Below are 18,346 nucleotides of genomic sequence, written 5' to 3' on the forward strand. Positions count from 1 at the left end.
TGTGATTTTTATATTAGAATGCATGCACAATCACGTATATTCTGCAACCATTATGATATAAAATAATTTAAATGATTGAAAAACTTTCATTATGAAATCTGTTTCAGTGCAAAATCAAAAAATACACAAGCCTATAGTCTTTTATATCCAAAATGGGAATAATGTTACAATTCTAAATGTGTTTTTTTTTCTCATCCAGATACATTCACAACCATTGTGGAATAAATTTCATTATAATTAAAACTATTATAAAATCAGCATATTAAATTAGACTAATTTCCAAAATGTGAATAAAATCTCAATTTATAAATATGTGAATATTTCATTCTAATGCATGCACATCATGTCTATTTAACAACTATAATGAAATAAAAGAATACAACTTGTTCTAAGGATTTTATTAGGAAATACCTTTCTTTGCAAAATAAAAAAATGCAATTGCTAAAATTCTGATATCATTGTTTCATCCAGATGCACGCACAATCTAGTTTATTCAAAAAGAATTGTGAAATAAATCAATAGCAATTTGCTTGAAGACTTTTTTTGTGAAATATCTCTATCAGAACACAAACTACAAATCACATATGACTATAATCCAAAATGCGAAAAAATACAACCAGGTGCCAAACATGAAAAGAATTTGTTTTTTTATCATGAAAAAAAATTGAAATTGAAATGAAGTGCGAAACAATTCTTTATTCAACAACCATTTTGAAGCAAATTAATAGCAATGGGTTTCAAGACATTTATCATTACATATTTCTTTAATACAAAACCAGAAACAATACATAAAAGAATAGAGAAATAAATTCATCCAAAAAATGCTCATAATTTTTTCAGTCAGATACATATAAAATCATGTTTAAGTAAATTAATAAACCCGGATGTGTGATGAAATGTCTTTTAGTGCAAAAACATCAAAACACCAGTCTTATGTCCAAAATGTGAAAAAATGTGCAAATCTGCAGCCATTTTGTCATTCCGATGCAGAAAAAAAATCATTACATTACAGAAACTTAGCAGACGCTCTTATCCAGAGCGACTTACACAACTTTTCACATAGCATTTACATTACATCCATTTATACTTCTGGATATATACTGAAGCAATGCAGGTGAAGTACCTTGCTTAAGGGTACAACAGCAGTGTCCTACCCGGGAATCAATCCAGTGACCTTCAGGTTACAAGACCAGTTGCTTATGTAAAATTACATAAAAATCTGTCTGCTACAGTAGCTTCATTAAGCACCTTCAAATCCACACATGAGCAAATCCCACCTTCTCTATTTTCTGTCACACCAAGGGGCAAGACCCACTCCAATGATGCAACTGTAATTCAGTGCCAGGGACTCCTGTTACCGGCCAAGACATCGTAGAGGAGATAGACGGAACGCAGGAGCTGACCATCTGGTTTCTATAGAGCATCTGTGGTGCATGTGATTCTATCCAGGAAGCAAAGAATCTGAGGTGATATAATTATGATAATTATGATACTCATACACGAAAGGGGATCAATAAAAGCCATCTCCATATAAAATCAATTTACCTTTAGCATTTGTCATTTTCAGATGACAAAATGCTTACTGAAGGAAAATCGTAATGCCATTAATCCAGATTCTGCAAAGCAGGAAATGCAATCAAGGTTTATTAAAGCTTTGGCAGTTGCGGATCAGCAGTTGAACGAATCCATTAACGCTGCGGCATTTGTACATCTGAATCACATTATTGTGTTTCTATATTGTTCGAAGTTTGATTTCAAACTCGACACTTTGGTTTGAGCAATCAGTCACCCACCCAACCTCCTGAGACTTGTAGTGCCACGTTTGAGCTTTGCAAACGAGATGTCAATCTCAATGTGACTACCCTGCTTAAATGAAGGAGTAATTTTGAAAACTGTAATGTGTGTGTATCACATGAGTTCTCAGCAGGAGTCATGGGAAGGAGAGTGGGATGGTGGAAGGCTTTTCCCATAGTGTCAGTGTCGGTGTTGGAGCAGGGCTGGGGTGCTGGACTCAAGGCTGAATGCTGGTACTTCCAGTTCTTCCATCTGCAGAAATGCAACAAAAAAAAAAAAAAATGAAAAGGGACAAGAAAATTAATAACTGCACAGTAATATGAGCTGCAATGTAGGGCAACAAACCGAAATGTAAACCATAAAGGAATCATAATATCTGAGGTATTAATTCTGTGGTTATTCAATGATCAGAGGCTTTGATGCAGTTAGTGACGCACCCTCTCCTCAGTGAAGATCTGATTGGGTGTTTGGTCACAGCCTTAAGTGGCACAGGCCATGCACTCCGTCTTAATTAGCTGTGGCAATAAGGAAAGAGGAACGGCAGCACAAGCTCCCCGGAGCTCATCATTTTGATCTCGTCTATCAAGCGATACGATGTCATCTCGAGTCCCGTCACATTAAAAAAACAAAAAAACACTCAGGATTCGCGATTGGGCATGTTTTCTCACTTTGGGAACATCTGTCAGTTCGTGTTAAGCTAATTGACATCACACCTCAAAAAAATAAAAATAAAAAAAACAATATAGAGAGAGGTGACCTATGTCCAATTGTAGGTCACATGAAAAACATCCATCATTAAGGCCTGGCGATTTGGTGTGGTGTGGAGTTGAGAACGGGAGAACTGCAGCGGGTGTGGTCTGATGAAAGCAGCCTCGGCAGGAAGAGGCCTCCTGGCTGGCTTGTCCTGCACTGTGTGGATGTGCCTGATGGTCTGGTACCCAATCCTGATGGGCAGCGCTGTCTGTGGGCTGGACAGGATTGGCCAGGGAGGGAGGGTGAGAGTCAGTGGGATGACACTGATGCATTTTGCACCAGCAACCCCTGACAGATAGGTACCTGCTATAGCCCAGCAATGTTTTGATATTAATATTGTTAGATATTTAATTCATAATCATAGATTAGACATAATTCCTAAAATAAATGTATTGAATATGCATGTGGATACTGATGATGGATTATTGCTCTGTGATCCTCCTGGTCTCATCTGGTATGTTTTAGTTGCACACTACTCCAGATCCCATTGTTTTTTTTAACAGGAGTAGCCTTTGCAGCACTCACACAAGAGACATGTACCCGACAATGTGATGCTCTTTACAACCAACAGAGTATTAAAAGAATGTTATAAATGATTTTGACCTGCCCATGGGGATGCATACATTCTTCTCAAGTCAAAACCGGAGTGAAGAAACTGCGATACCGCTGGACCCTGCTTTCGCCACCTGAAAATGAAAGGTAGCCCTCAACCGAATTCGGCTGGACCGCGGGCGAAAATGAGAGCTGGCTGACAGGGGAGCCTGTGCTCTCGGGACGTCCCAGCGGAGGAGGGGGTGAGCACGGCTCACAGACGCCCCTGAGCATTCCAAAAAAAAAAAGGGGAAAGGGGTGTAAATGCGGGTTTAGATAAACACAAGGCGCAAGGTTTGACGCTTGCTCACATTCTCTGCTCCTCATTTGTAGGCTGAGGGCCCAGCATCCCGTTTCTCATTTATTATTCTCTTCTATGTTTGATGCTCTCCCCCCTCCCCTCTCCCCCCCCCTACCCTCCTACCCCCCCCCCCCCACAAGGTTTATCTTTGCCTCTCCATTCAGAGGGGAACACCTGCCAGCTGAATTAATCCAGAGTTTTTGGGTTTTTTTGGCTTTTCCACCCCCTTTCTAATTATCCACAACGAGCCAAACACAAATAACCCGGAGCCAACCTCTGGCCTGGAGCCGTTTATTGTCACACCTGTGAAGCGGATTCTCTTTAGATGGGGCCCGTCACCATGGTACCCGCTGCTAGGTGACGCTTTCAGAAGGTGCTAACAAGGAGCTGCAAGCCAACAATGTTCATATATAATACATAGTGCTGCTTGACGAGGGGAAATACATCCAGGTTGAGGGCAAACATACAGAGAGGCACCTTGCTAATACATTCTCTTTCATCCCTGTTCCTTTCAAAGGACCTTGGATGTATAAAGACCTTTTTGAAGCTCATTGGTTTCCCGGTCATCGCTAATAAGGACAATGGAATATGTAGCCTGAAACAAGGCTGAGTCACTGTTCCTGGTTTAATTCAAGGAGGTGCACTCGTGTCAAGGCAAATTGAATGCATGCATCTCCAAACTCCTTCAGATCACTTGAGTAAAGAATGAGTTTGTTTTATATTTTTTTATACATTGTCAGATGCCAGGGAGAAGAGCAATCTGTGTAATAATTGCAATTTATGATTATAACAGATACAATTTTTTACAATGTCACAAAAAAATAACCCTAACTCACTTGTAGGTCAACCTACCAAAAAAGAAGAGGTCTAGAGACAGGGCAGAGAAGCTGTTTATCAGTGTTTCAAACACAGAATTGTGCACAGGCTGTATGGACACTGTATGGATGCTCACACAGATGAGGGTCAAACCAAGTACTCAGACACCCAGAAAAAGCAGGACCACACGTGAGAAGCACAGCTCTCAAATCACACAAAGTGCGCTCTCATCGATTGTTCCGGAATGTTCTGGAACATATACACTCTGAGGCTAAGCCAGCCTTAAAAGAAGAACCTGATCCACATTTAAATGTGTGAGAGTATGTTTTATTAATCTTTATTTTTTTAACTGACGTGATCTATTATTCTCGCCACAACAAATAATACTTGAGCGGTGTGCATACTGCATCCATTTGCATCCTTAAAACTGTCATTAATAACAGGCTGTATAAGTATGCTTGTTAATATGAATTAGTACATGCCCTTATCCAGGGAGCATTACACATAATAATAAAAAATATATTGATGGTAAGCAACAGAGACAGTATGTCTGTTGGATCAGCTAACAAATGGCCAGTAGAAGTAAAAGCAATAATGAAAAGCAATATCAGACATGCAGCGGTGCATCAAGTTATGTAGGAAATCTTAAGGGCAAGTGAAGTACCTTTTTTGGGAAAAGCTCTCACACATTTGGTTTCCAGTTTAGGATTGTAAGAGATACTGTTCAGATGGAATTACAGAATGTGGAGGAAGAGTAAAATTCCTCAGTAATGTGCCCACCCCCCCCTCTCTATATCCCTTCTGGTGGCTCTTTGTTGGACAGGGACAGGACTATTGTAGGTTCCTGAGGGGGGCACTAGGAGGGCAGGTTCGGTAAAGTGTCAAGAGACACTGGGGTACTCCATCTTGCACAATGACATACTCTAATACATCTCATCACAGGGTCCCACCCTATGCTGATCAGGATCAGTGTCATACTCAAGGACCGAAAAAAAATCCAGGAAGCAGGAAATTGTGTGGCCTGAAATCTGTGGTGCCTGGGCTGGAGTTCTATAAAGGCCAAGTGAGCATTCGTCCAAAGAACTGATTTGCCAATTTTTACGATCCCCTGCCGTTTTAAAGAAAATGAATAAACGTGGGTCTTGACACCGCAGCACCGTGGAGTTCAGTCCCATTGATAACACCAGTCCTCTTCAGCACCATGGACAGCACCAGGTATCATGTCTGTTCAGCACCATGGACAGCATCATGTCCATTCAGCACCATGGACAGCATCATGTCCGTTCGTCACCATGGACAACATAATGTCCATTCAGCACCATGGACAGCATCATGTCCATTCAGCACCATGGACAGCATCATGTCCATTCATCTCCATGGACAGCACTGTGTCCATTCAGCACCACGGACAGCGTCACGGACACACAATATATACAGTACAGTAGCAGCGTCAGCACAGTGTGTCAGTTCTACTTACAGCTGCAGACCTTCAATGTGGTAATTGTCCCTCTCAGGTCTCTGGCAGAACTCATCAGAGGTTTCTGATGTTGACTGTGGGGCAAAGGAAGACTGTAATTAGCAGTGAAAAATAAGCTGCATTAACTGGAGCTTGTGTCTGAGGTCACTGAGCCATCTGTCAGCCTGACCTGCATGGGCAGAATCTTTCTGTTCCATGTTGGGCCATGAGGCATGATCAGATCTGAGCTGCTACCATGTCTGTCCTCACAGGAAATGCATTACATTACAGGAATTTTATCCAGAGCGACTTACACACTTTTTACATAGCATTTACTTTGCATCTGTTTATACGGCTGTGATATGTACTGAAGCAATGCAGGTTAAAGTACCCTGCTCGAGGGTACAACAGCAGTGTCCAACCTGGGAACTGAACCTGTGATTTAGGTTACAGGCACAGCTCCTTACCCATTACACTACACTGCTGCCCAAAATGCAAGCTGTATGACATGCAAGAAGATTATAAGAATATTATATATAAATATATAAATCTTATTTGAAGGTATGGCATTATCAGCATTATATATTCATTCATACCGGCCATATGAATGCATGCATGCTGGTCCATAGGGTGGGTTGGGGACATCTCATATTTTGTGGAACCTTACTCGGTTGTTCCCAGCCTCTAAATAAGCCAGCCGTAAAACTCTGTTTCTGTATCTGCTGAACACTACATGTTTCACTACACCATCTTCGTTGAATGTGAAATATAGTGCAATATTTATTTACTTCCCTGATGTTTATTCCAAGATTACTTGTATGACTCGCAGATGATATATACTTTATTAATAACTCAGTATCCTGAGTATGGTCACCAATGCCTTATTTACGACCAAAAAAGTTTCTTCACCACATTTTGCAGTTTTTGAGAATATATATTTTTCTGTATTTTTTTTTTTCTTGTTCCTGCTGTTACAAAGCTGCACTACCATAAAGCAGTGCACTTCTACTCAAAGCAAAGCATCCTCTGATATACTGACAATCACAGCACATGAAACATTTCTATGGAACATCTTCTAAAAAACTGGAGTTCTTTTGAAAGAACTTTTATTTTTAGTTTCATAATCAATCCTAGTAAAAATAAATAAAAATAAAAAGAACTCATATTTGCTGGTAATGTTCACAGTTTTTCCCTAATACATGTTCTGTGAGACAGAGGGGTCAATGGGAACATTTTTCTAATGTTCTACAAAGACCCATTTGCTTTCTAATTAGGTAATGATTGTTTAAAACACAATTTCCCTCATTTTTCTAATTGGCCAAAACGCAATCTATGGGCTAATTCTGATCAGGTAAGGTTATCCTGTCAAGTCAGTTCTAATTGGGTAGAGCTGGACATCATGAAGGGGGAGGGGGGGCAACAGAACCAAATCGATATCCATTTCCACAACCACAACTGCCAAAAACCACCAAAATTACCTGAGGGATAAGACAGAAACCACATCTTCATTGCTATGGAAGCAGGAAGCACCTTCAGGCCTACAAGGCTATTAGCATTATAACCACCTTTATGTTAATATCACTGAAACTTTATGCCACCCACCGACTCACAGTGAATAAAATCGCGTAGTGTGTAGTTACATGTTAGTGCAGTTTTTAATGAGTAGCTAAAACATCTTTGTGCAAAGATCCTCCAATATACAGCATATACTGTCATATCCATGTACTTCAGAGCATGAATATGAATCGCAGCAGCCAGCCTTCTGTACAGAAACCCATCTATATTTTATTCAGTTTAAGATTCTGTCACATTTTCATGAACTCTTCCCTTTAAATAGTGCTATCTGTTCCAGGCTTAGCCAAGACTGTTAAAAAAATGATAATTGTCGAGATTTCACATCCTGTTTAATTCAACGGGAGAAACTCTATTAACCTTTCTCTTCTCTCTGTAAAGCAGGATACATACTCTTAAATGTATTATTGGTGTGTGTGTGTGTGTGTGCATGTGCGTGCGTGCCTGTATCTATGAGTGAGTGTGAGTGCATGTGTGTGTGTGTGTTTGTGTGCGTCAGTGTGTGTGTATGTGTGCGCGTCAGTGCATGTCTGTGTGTGTGTGTGTGTGTGCGCGCGCGCGCGTGCAACAGTGTGTGTGTGTGTGTGTGTGTGTGTGTGTGTGCGGGCGTGTGGTGCATCAGTGTGTGTGTGTGTGTACGTGTGCGTGCATCAGTGTGTGCGTTTGTCTCTGTGTGCGCGTGTATGTGTGTGTTTGGAGAGGAGGGCTGGTGCAAAATCTAATCAACTGAACAAGGCAACTTTGAGCCCATCCATCAAACGACCTGGAGTATAATGAAAAGCCTGATTTCCATCTCCCTTCTTATCCCCCATAAGCATTTTATTACAATGAACAGTCATCTTCTTCAGCAGACCCAAGTTGACAAAGGACACAAGTCAGAAAATGTCAACGTTTGTGATTGTATTTTGAAGGGAGGAGCAAAAAAAAGAAAGAAAAAAAAAAGCAATTTACCAAGTTTAATATGAAACCGTAAAATCCGGTGTAGAGACACTTTTGCTATTTTTGCTTGGCCTCCTTTCAATATGGATGGACCTCATATGGAGATTACCACTACGATCCTGGAAACACACGATTGCACCAAATATCACTTTAAATTATTTTCCGAGCGGCATTCGACTGTAAGTCGGATGGGGTGGTGATTGCAGCAGAAGTTCTGTTGGCTGTGTTCATGCGCGTTATGAATCACACCTTCATCATTATGACCTTTTCAGTGCTGTTGGCTTGCTTTAGAAATGTGAAAAGTAATTAGAAATAAAGGTTTTGCTGGGAATACAGCGAGCACACCAGGAAGCAATGCACATTGTGTAGCACTCGGATTAAAAGCACAGAACACCCGATTTAGTTTTCCATTGAAAATCACACTTGAAACAGAATTAGTTTGATGATACCTGATGTCTCTCGTTTGAAAAAATGTCATAAAGTTCTGGGTGCACCTCTAACATAACGCACAAAAAACAATCATGCAACTAGTCAGTCAGTCAAACCGGGGGGACAGACAGAACATCAGGAAATCACAGAAAGCACGTGGCGTTAACTCTTAAATGAAATATCAAAAGAAGTGAATTCACATTTTAAATTACAGAGAGGAATTAAGTGGGTAGGACACGCCGGTAATTGAGTTGAAATGAGAATGGGCGCAGGGGTTCGTTTACCCTAATTATGGGGCAGAAAAATAATTACTTCACACCGAACCGCTCTAATGTATTCATAAATTAGCATAATATGAAAATATGCACTAGCTGCCGCACGCATACAGTTGCTAAATTAACAGGATGCTTGGACGTAGAAACCACGGCAACAGGAAATCAAATGTGTTTGCGTTCGGAAGATAAAAAGATCACACATATGCTGCCTTTTGTATTAGTGATTGTGGCGTCTCTTCTGAAATATGAATATCATGCAGATTAGTGTAATTCTCTTTTCTTTCTCAATTTCAACATAAAACTCTTCTCTCTCTTACAATTTGGAATATAATGTGAAGTGTCTTTTCAGTTAGCACATTGATTGTAGACATAGTTCTCACCATAGTCAGAAACTAACTAGCAAAGGCCACAAGAGAATGACTGGCTTCTGTAAAACCTGCTGTTTCCCAGCTCTGTATAATGTGAACGTTTCATAAATTTAATGAAAAACGTTCATGATGAAAAACGTTAAGTACCTCCACATGACAAAACCACAGTGCTATAGTTAATCTAGGGCAGTTTTTTCACCTGCAATTCAGTCATACCTCAGGTCAAAGGGACCTTCTTGTCAGTCTATAATTATCCCCTCCACAGTAAGGGACACGCATTATCCCTAATTAAGCACAGATGATGATGGACAGAAAGGTCCCCACACTCATGTGTGGCTTTCAGCTCACAGAACTGCAGGTGTGTGTGTGTGTGTGTGTGTGTGTGTGGGGGGGGGGCGCATTTTTGCAGCGTTCAGGTGGAACAGATAGAAGCGCAAAACACCCCCGAAATAATCCTAAATATCCCTGCCATTTATTCCACGCCTATTTAAAATGCATGTAAAAATAGGATAATTCGTTTTTGCAAGTGGAATATTTGCTGTGAAAAACACATCCGTCAAATCTCAGACGACATTAGTCAGCTGCTCAGCTCTTTTCTGTTTCGTGGTCACTCAAATACTCGTTCTGAGTTTGACATTCTATTCTATTCTGTCTTCTATTTCATGTTCCTTCTCAACCTGTGTAGCCCATTTACCCCCACTGACTGTTTAAATGAATTCAGGCGATTGTGACAATCCAATATCTACAGAGGCTTGCCTAGAGTCTTCCAAATAGGCCCGTTTGTCATAACTGCCTCGAGTACATCGACAGGAATGATGGACTTTTGGTGCCTATTTAGAAAATCACCGCCATAGAAACTGAACCAGAATAGAGAAGCATCCAAAAGGTCTTTTGGTACTTTTCCCGACTTCCCAATTTGGCTCATTAGCCGCGCATTGCTGAGCATGCTTCAGATGGCCCGACTGATTGTAACGAATGTGTCTGTCGGATGGCTCGGGTAACTAGCCAAAAATTAGACGCTGCTTGTTTTGCTTTTTTTTCTTCTTTTTTTTGAAGTTGCAAACTAACATGCCCTGTGAATAATTTTTCAGACAAGAATTGTATTTTTGTAGATTTATATTTAATTCACTCCCTGGAAACAACAATGACAGAGGTTATGATGCAGCGGATTATTGAAGACATTAAAGCATTGTTTTTCTTATTCCATTCATGTTTTAATGGGGTCTTTTACAGCCAAGCCAAATGAAAATGGCGGTGGGGATGTGGGTGGGAGGGGACAACGGCGTCATTTAATTCAAACAGTTAAGGAGCATCGGTTTTGTTCAAGGCAATGGTGCACCAGACCACCCAGCAGCCACCTGGCACAATCCAGAGCTAATGGAACTAATCAAAGCAGGCGTGAATCAGGGAGAAAATACGTCAAGAGAGTGTTGAGGGGATGAGAGAGAACCCCCCCCCCCATTCTCTGATGTGCTGTTTGATGTTTCGATTGGGGCCGCCCTCGTTACCCTACGTTTGGCCCTGACTGAATTCGCTCGATGCTGGGGGAGCTTTCCCTCTGAGCCCTGCTCACACACGCATCTTAACCGGTAAACCTTCTAAATCTGGCAATTTTCCTTTTTGGTGTTGTGCGTGTGTGAACAGGAGCAGGAGTCGATTTTCCATGCAAGGCGTTCCTCCACTTTGCCAGGTTAGCCCTCATAAGATTAGCAGAAATGTTCCGCCACAACTCTAGTGTTAACAAAGGCAGCAACATTCCCAGGAAAAGCACGTAAAAGGTGACAGCGTTCTTACGTAATACCTTTCGCTTCTGGCACAATGTCTTTAATAAATACATCTGTTATAATTTCTAAATCAAAAGTCCCCCAATAATTTGAAAAGGCCAGAGCTACTGTGCTTTACAAAAAAAGACAGTAAGGTAAAACTACAGAAGGTAACTACAGACCTGTCTCCATACAAAGTGTTATCAAAAATCCTAGAAAGGGTAATTCATGGCCAAATTTATAGGTATATTAACCTCTTAATAATCACCCTTGTCTGATGCCCTGCTGCACCTCTATCAGCCTGCTGACACCCCACCCCACCCCGCAACCTTTACCCAACAGGACACACTGGAATACAGCAACCTCACACCCCTGGAAAAAAATCCATCCCAAAACCCAAATGATTCTAGCAATTTCGCTAGCTCAGTGATCAACAAGATTAACACCTTTCTCCTGATCAATGGAAAAAGAAAGTCCTAAGTTCAGGTTGTGAACATTTGCTAAGTCTAATACATCTCTTATCAGAAACAGATTGTCTTGATCAGGGATACAGTATGTTCGATTGTTGTGTATGTTGAGTCTAGACAAACATTTCTTTAATCTATTTGCGACACATTTATGGACAGTATCTTAAAATCAGCACATAAGTGCCAAAAGTCTCTGGTACTTTTACAGACACAAGTCCCCTTTCTTTGGCAGAAAAGTGAGCACTGCCTGGTGATAGCATTGTGGAAGCCCCCCTTTTCTTCAAACGCTCCATCACCACCCAATAAAGATCCTGTCCAATGCATCCCCAAAGCATCCCGTAAGCATCAGCAGGCCGTCCATCAGTGTCTGGGGCGTTGGCCCAAACACATCCGTCCCACAGCCGCTGTACAGCGAGTTCCAGCACACCGGGCTCAGAGTCCGGGTCTGCTGATTTCTCCAGAGACCGCTCGGGAAGTTCTCTGCGAAGCCCCCTGCAGCTCGCTCCACTGTCCACATCCTCCGCCTCGTCGGAACACACAACTTTATCCACCCTCCAGGAAGGTTTAAAAAGCACACCTTTTTTCACTGCACCTCCATTCCAAATTAAACAAAAGAATGCACTAGGTCGGAGCATGCATGTCATTTAAAGTCAAGAAGCTGGTTCTAATAAAAGCCCCCTTATACCCTATAATTCACAATAGTTGCCAGGTTTCTTTTTCCCCCCACATTAAGAGCCTACAACAGATCAGTGTTCTTGTGTCTTATCAGTTCCGCCTCTATCAGATTCCCCTTTCAGGCTCCTCCCCCACAGCCCCTCTGCTACTAGTCCCACTAAGAGCTGAGTACTGGTCGCAAAAGGTTATAATCTGCACTGTACCCACCTTCCCACTAAAAGGATTAGAGTTTCTAAATTTCTCTCCCCCCCCTTTCCACCCTCCCCCCTTTCCACTTCTGCCAACATTTCTCACACTTGGCACAAACATGTAATTTTAATTTAATATTCAGTTTCCAATAAATAACTACCTCTTTTAAATGCACCTTCCTACAACTATTAAATGGCGATCTGTAAAACCTACTGGACAGACAGCAGACCTTGATACCCTGTCTCTCTCATTTTAAAGAACACAAGACCTATCCAAACTCACTGTACTAAGAGTATCTAATTTCATCTTTAACCACGTGTACAGTCCCACAGTAGAATGCTGCTCTCACCACACAGCACACAGACAAAACCCTACATAAGTTCATCAAGGAGCTCAGCAGATTTCAAACAAGCAGATCATTTGGTCAAATAGAAAAATGTAAAATTATTCTTTTTACACATTCAGCCTTACCCCAAAAAGTTATTGAACCTTACCGTCTAGGGGTCATGTGAGAATGACAGCCATTGCAATAATGGCTGGTCATTGGTTGACTGAACAAGTAAAGCCAATGATATTAGCAGAAAAGCAAATGCACAATGTTCCAAGTGGCAAAGTTGCTGTTTGATGACCATAAAAGATTAAACTACTTTATGACATATTTGTCCCTTTTATTTTCTGTAAAACTGGGTATCTGACGATTGCAACACCTAAATTGTTCTTAAGTTGATTCATTTTTCTAAATTAATCACTTTTAATGTCTGCTGCGGGATTGTTTTTTTTTGCACTTAAAGCCACATTATATGAAATAGTGATGCAGGCCATGTAGAGTAAATGCAGGGCCCATTTTCATCTCCCAGTGCTCAGTCAGGACTACTAATGATTTAATTTTCAGTAATGTGCTCTAAGGAAATTCCTTTAGAATGAGGTTACAATTTTCAACTGATTACATTATAGACAAATTGTGAAATCAGCAGGATACTAATTGCTGTGTGTGACAGCTGGTCTTTGAAAACATTTAAGGAACATTAGTTCAAAGAAAAAAAAAATTGCAATGAGTCCATTTTGGATGGTGTTACGATTACAATGGTAAAACTTAAACATGTTGTCAATGACCTCAGCTGAACAAAATATTGCCTATAACAAGAAACGTGGATGGGACCAAGGACTGATTTTGTTTAATTTTTGTAATACAATGAAATACTTTTTGTGTGTTGTATTATGGGGGCTTCTGGCCTGAGATGCAGGCAGCTATTTCTTAATATTCCCACTTCATATGTACAGTGAGCTCCATAATGTTTGGGACAAATATATACACCACAATTTTCGATTTATAATCAAACAATTCACTTGTGGCTAAAAAAAAAAAAGAAGCACATAACAGTTTCGAAATACAGGGTTCATATATTACTGGAAGTAATTTATCTCGTAGAACAAAAACTCTGCTCACCTTTTGCATTAACCACAAACCTTATTTTTTAGGCAGAAAATGATCTCCCAGTGGGAAACAAGCATTGGAAATCTGATTAAAAAATGCAAATTTACTTCTGGGTTTTAGGACTAAAAACTATAAAAATCAATTGGCTTACTGTAAAATTTGAAATACACACAACCTTCAGTAAAAAACCGAGGTCGGATTTGTTTCACTCTCTGTTCAATTTCCGCTCTCTGTACTCACCACCCTTCTCCCGTCTCCCTCTCCGCATGCAGCCGGCGTGCGGAGGCCTGCAACCGGGTATCTCGCGTATACTCTTACCCCCGGTTGCTGGAGGAAGGAGACGCTCCGGAGGAACGCCGATTAGAGGTGGTCGAAGAAGAACCAGGAGAGAATCGGACAGGGATCGAGTCCTGCAGAGCAAGTCCCACGAGGCAAGCGGCCTGTGTCAAGGATCAAGTTGCGTGTCTTGAAACTGAAGAAACGGGAAAAAGGCTTCCGCTTTTTCGTACCAATTTCTGGAAAACAAAAAGCATTTCAACAGCGGAACCAAACCAAAGGACTCAAGTAGGCCTAAGTCTGGGCATATATCGTAGAATAATTAGCAACAGACTGAACGTAGCAACATTTATGACTGCATCTACGTAAATGTGCTAATGATTATTGTGTGCTATTGATTGTTGTGTTTCAATGGTTATTATTATAAACGTTCCGTGTGTTAACCATTCTCTTTTGTTTGGCCCTAAGCCATCCACCGCGCTGCGTTAATTTTATCCCTACCTCCAACTAGTTTCAAACCCCGCTCCATCTTGGTTCCTTGGTTCTCCTTGAACACGTGTCTGTGGGGCTCAACCCCACACGCAGGTGAACGCGCACAAAACTGCCCACATGCTTGCGCTCACTCACACGCGCCCACCGCTTACGGCACAAGCATGCACGCACACACATGTACACGCACATAGTTTGTCGTACATTCTAGTAGCGAATTGTGCGTTGCCCTTTGCTTGCTGAAAAAGATGACAACGAATTCTTCAAAATGGTCCAAGTCTATGAATTGGGATGGTAAGTTCCTCCAAGAAATATTGAAGACGTTAGATTTCTGATCATTCAAACAATATCTCCTGTGGCACTATGGTTCCAATTTTTGTTCCTGAGACATTATTTGTACATCAAATTAGAATCCCTTGTACAGGTAGGTAATTTACAGCTAAGTTTCCAAATAATGTTAAGTCAGTACCTGTTCAAGGTGCAGAGAAAACCAGCATTTTAATTTTTTACTTTCTTTTGCACTTTCCAAGATAACTTGAAACCCGGACCCATTTTTGAATTAAAAATAATAATAAATAATAAAATAATCTCAGACAACTGAGACAAGGCGCAGCCATCTTCTCTGTTGCAACCTGAAACTAATGCAACAGAGAAGATGAAACTCTCTCACTCACAAATATTTTATGACGGCTAATTAGTTGGCAAAAATGCCATGTTTTGTGGCTATAACATGACATTATTGGACTCATGAAAGACATTTGCTAACTATTTGAACAAAATATGTGGTTACTTGATTTGCATCAACAATTTAATTATTAATATGGAAAATGATATTGTTCACAGCTGTTAGTTGTACAATAAGCAGCACAAACTTCTGAATATTATTCTTAGTGGATCTATCCCTTTTATTATTTTTGTCTGTGTGTGTGTGAAATATATTGCAGATAGAATACATTTCATTGCAGAACCAGAGAGTGATTTCATTTTTTGGCCACATTTATCAAAACAAATATCAGACTCTACCTTACATTGTTAGCTCTACCCTGTCATATGTTATGTATGAAATGATTCATTTGCATTCATCACATAATGATTTTTTTCATGAAATATTCATAACTGGTTGGATTAAAAAGTGGACGACTGAACTACAAAGCGTGTACCCAAGGGAACAGTGCCATTTTCTAAGGGTGAGGGGAAAGTTTTTATTGGTTCAGTAAAGTCTGACATTAAATAAATACCTTGGAGGCCTTGGGTTTTATATTACATTATTTCTGGTTGGACATATTAAATCGTGATGTAAAATGCATGACGGATCTCTTTGCCTGAATGCCAGTCATCTCAAAACCAAGTCAGGCAGTAGAAAATCTCTTTCTCTCTCTCTCTCTCCCTCTCTTACTCTCTCTCTCTCTCCAACTCTCTTTCTCTCTCTATTTCTCAAATTGGACACTGTAATGCAGACTGTGCACTGCAATGTTTTATATAATGGGCTATTGTACTGGTGGATTGTCATGGAAATTACTATGGGGGTTGGATTCTTTTTTTTTTCTTTTCTTTTTTTTTTTTTTTTAAACCTTTTTTTGGTACCCTACTTTCCTGTGGTTTCCTGCCTGTCATGCAGGCCAAGTTTGTGAAGTGTTGACTCATGGACATTTTTTCCCATGTCAGCTATCACGCTGTATAGCTCTTCTTTACCCCCCCCCCCCCCCCCTTTTCTTCAGTATAGCTTTACATTGGACAATGGGAAGCCCTGATCTGAACAGTCAGTGTCCATGTAACAAGACAGACCTGTCCTCTTCCTAATGATGCACTTCCTTATTTAGAGACTATGAACTGTTGTTACACCCTCCTTCAGTGCCTTTCTATCGCTGATTGAATCCCTGCATAAAATAGTTTCTATTATTCTATACATGTAACTACAACAATGTTATTTTTTGAGGTTTATAGTGAGTACATACACTGCGCGCAAACGCACGCACACAGGGGTACACATGCACACCTGCCCGCACACGTACCCACACACACACACACACACACACACACAAGCCTGTGAGGCCCACTAAGCCAGGCTGACATTGAATACAAATACACAAATGGGCCATTGCCACAACAGCCATGCCAACAGATTCCTGGCTCTTGGTGCTCATTGGCTGTCTCCCCAACCCTTACGGGCACCGAGGAACATCATTTGGCTGATGCGCGATGTGCAGCACCTGTTTGGAGTAAAACATTATTGGGAAACATAGAGAAGTACTAGAGTGCCACTGACTGTGGGAGTGCCTTACTTTAACCTCTGTGTGACAAATCCTGCTAAGACGCTGGTGCGCTCATGTCTTTTTACAGCCCCATGGTTTCAGGGCCAGCGACTGGCATAAATGCCCCATGCAGTCTTTTCGGACCACAACCACTCATGTGACACACAACTCAAGTTTAAAGGCTTTTTTTCCATGTATTTTTGGAAAGTCATTTTAATTATTGCGAGTTGTACATTTTGATTTGAAGGTTAATCCAATAGTTTGCTCTGCCTATCAAACAATTCCACAATTTAACTTGACATCTTTGAAAATAATTACCAAATGAAATGAAATATATTTATATTTCACGTAAGTTACACAAGTGAGGCGTTTTAACTGTTGATGCACTTGTGTTAGGTATTCAGAATGCCGGACGTCCAACAAGAGTGTTGACGGTTATAACTGCTGGGTTTGGAAAATGAAGCATATTTCGGTTAATAATTCCCTTTCCAACATGTTCTTGCGCCGATTTCCCAGTCTGCGATTGGTTCCCCCAGTTCAGTCCCGTTTAGGGCCACCAGAATCCTAAAACCGACTCTGTGTGGTTCAGTCCTGACTGAGGCCAGCAGCTCCAAAGCACAACATAACTGGCTGTAGCTGCACCTAGAGTGGGATGGCTACAGCCTGTGGAACTGTGCTAAATCTTACACCAGCAGGTCCCCTAGTGCAGGGAGGCTACCAATCCTAAAAGGGATTATAATTTGAATATAATGCAAATACATAAACACAAATACGTAAATACACAAATACATAAACACAAAAAAATTCTTGCTGCCTTTTTCTTTTAACAGACAAGGCTCCTTTTATTCAGGCTGTCAGATGTCACCTGTCTTTCCAGGGGAATGACTGCATGTTAACTGCCGTCAGTGACTCTGCACCAACATGACAGCCTTCCAGACCCGTCCCTCGAAGGGCGTACGGAGGTACACCGTGGTGTAGAGCGGCGGGTCGGAGAACAGAAGGGAATGGGTCGGCTTCGCCTCCGAGGTGTCAAACCGTCAGCGAATTTACTGCCAATCACGAGGAAGTCTGTGCCACACGTCAATCAAAAATCTGTGCAAAAACGTCAAAGGTGTGGTATGTTTCCTGAGAAGGCTCTGTCACCAAAAAGAGTGCCCTTTATAAGTTTTGTGTGTCTGAAAGACCAAAATCTACTGTACTGAGACTTACTTTGGGATCGTTAGGGTCGGTAGCTCCAAGGTACACAGTAGCAAGAAACCAAACCCCACCATGACAGGCCTTAAATGTCAGGAGTCAAGACTTGAATTTTAGGAGCGGAGGAAGCCAATGAAAAGTGAGCTGAAACTGGCAATGTTTGTTGAAAGTTTCAGACTTTTTCAAATCCTAGCAAGGGGTTTTTTGAAATCCAGAAATAGTGCATTAAAATAATAAAAGTGTCTGAGAAGCATTTGCACCTGACTGTGAAACCGGAGCCAATATCTAGGCTAAGACTTAAAAATATTAAAG

At 41.0% G+C, this 18,346-nt stretch overlaps 1 long non-coding RNA gene across 3 annotated transcripts; it reads right to left on the bottom strand.

Moving 5' to 3' along the window:
• Nucleotides 1-383: 383 nt before the first annotated feature.
• LOC135240772 (uncharacterized) lies at nt 384-14,750 on the bottom strand. 3 transcript variants are annotated; one of them, XR_010325785.1, is made up of 4 exons: nt 14,601-14,750; nt 14,142-14,338; nt 5,733-5,806; nt 384-2,046 (listed from the first exon to the last, which is right to left on the bottom strand). It is a non-coding gene; the product is annotated as an uncharacterized LOC135240772 (long non-coding RNA). The 3 variants fall into 3 exon arrangements; XR_010325783.1 differs by having other exon boundaries at nt 14,064-14,338; XR_010325784.1 differs by lacking the exons at nt 384-2,046; nt 5,733-5,806 and adding an exon at nt 10,484-12,048 and having other exon boundaries at nt 14,064-14,338.
• Nucleotides 14,751-18,346: the final 3,596 nt, after the last annotated feature.

The sequence above is a fragment of the Anguilla rostrata genome, chromosome 15 (assembly GCF_018555375.3).
Source record: "Anguilla rostrata isolate EN2019 chromosome 15, ASM1855537v3, whole genome shotgun sequence".
Lineage (NCBI taxonomy): Eukaryota > Metazoa > Chordata > Actinopteri > Anguilliformes > Anguillidae > Anguilla > Anguilla rostrata.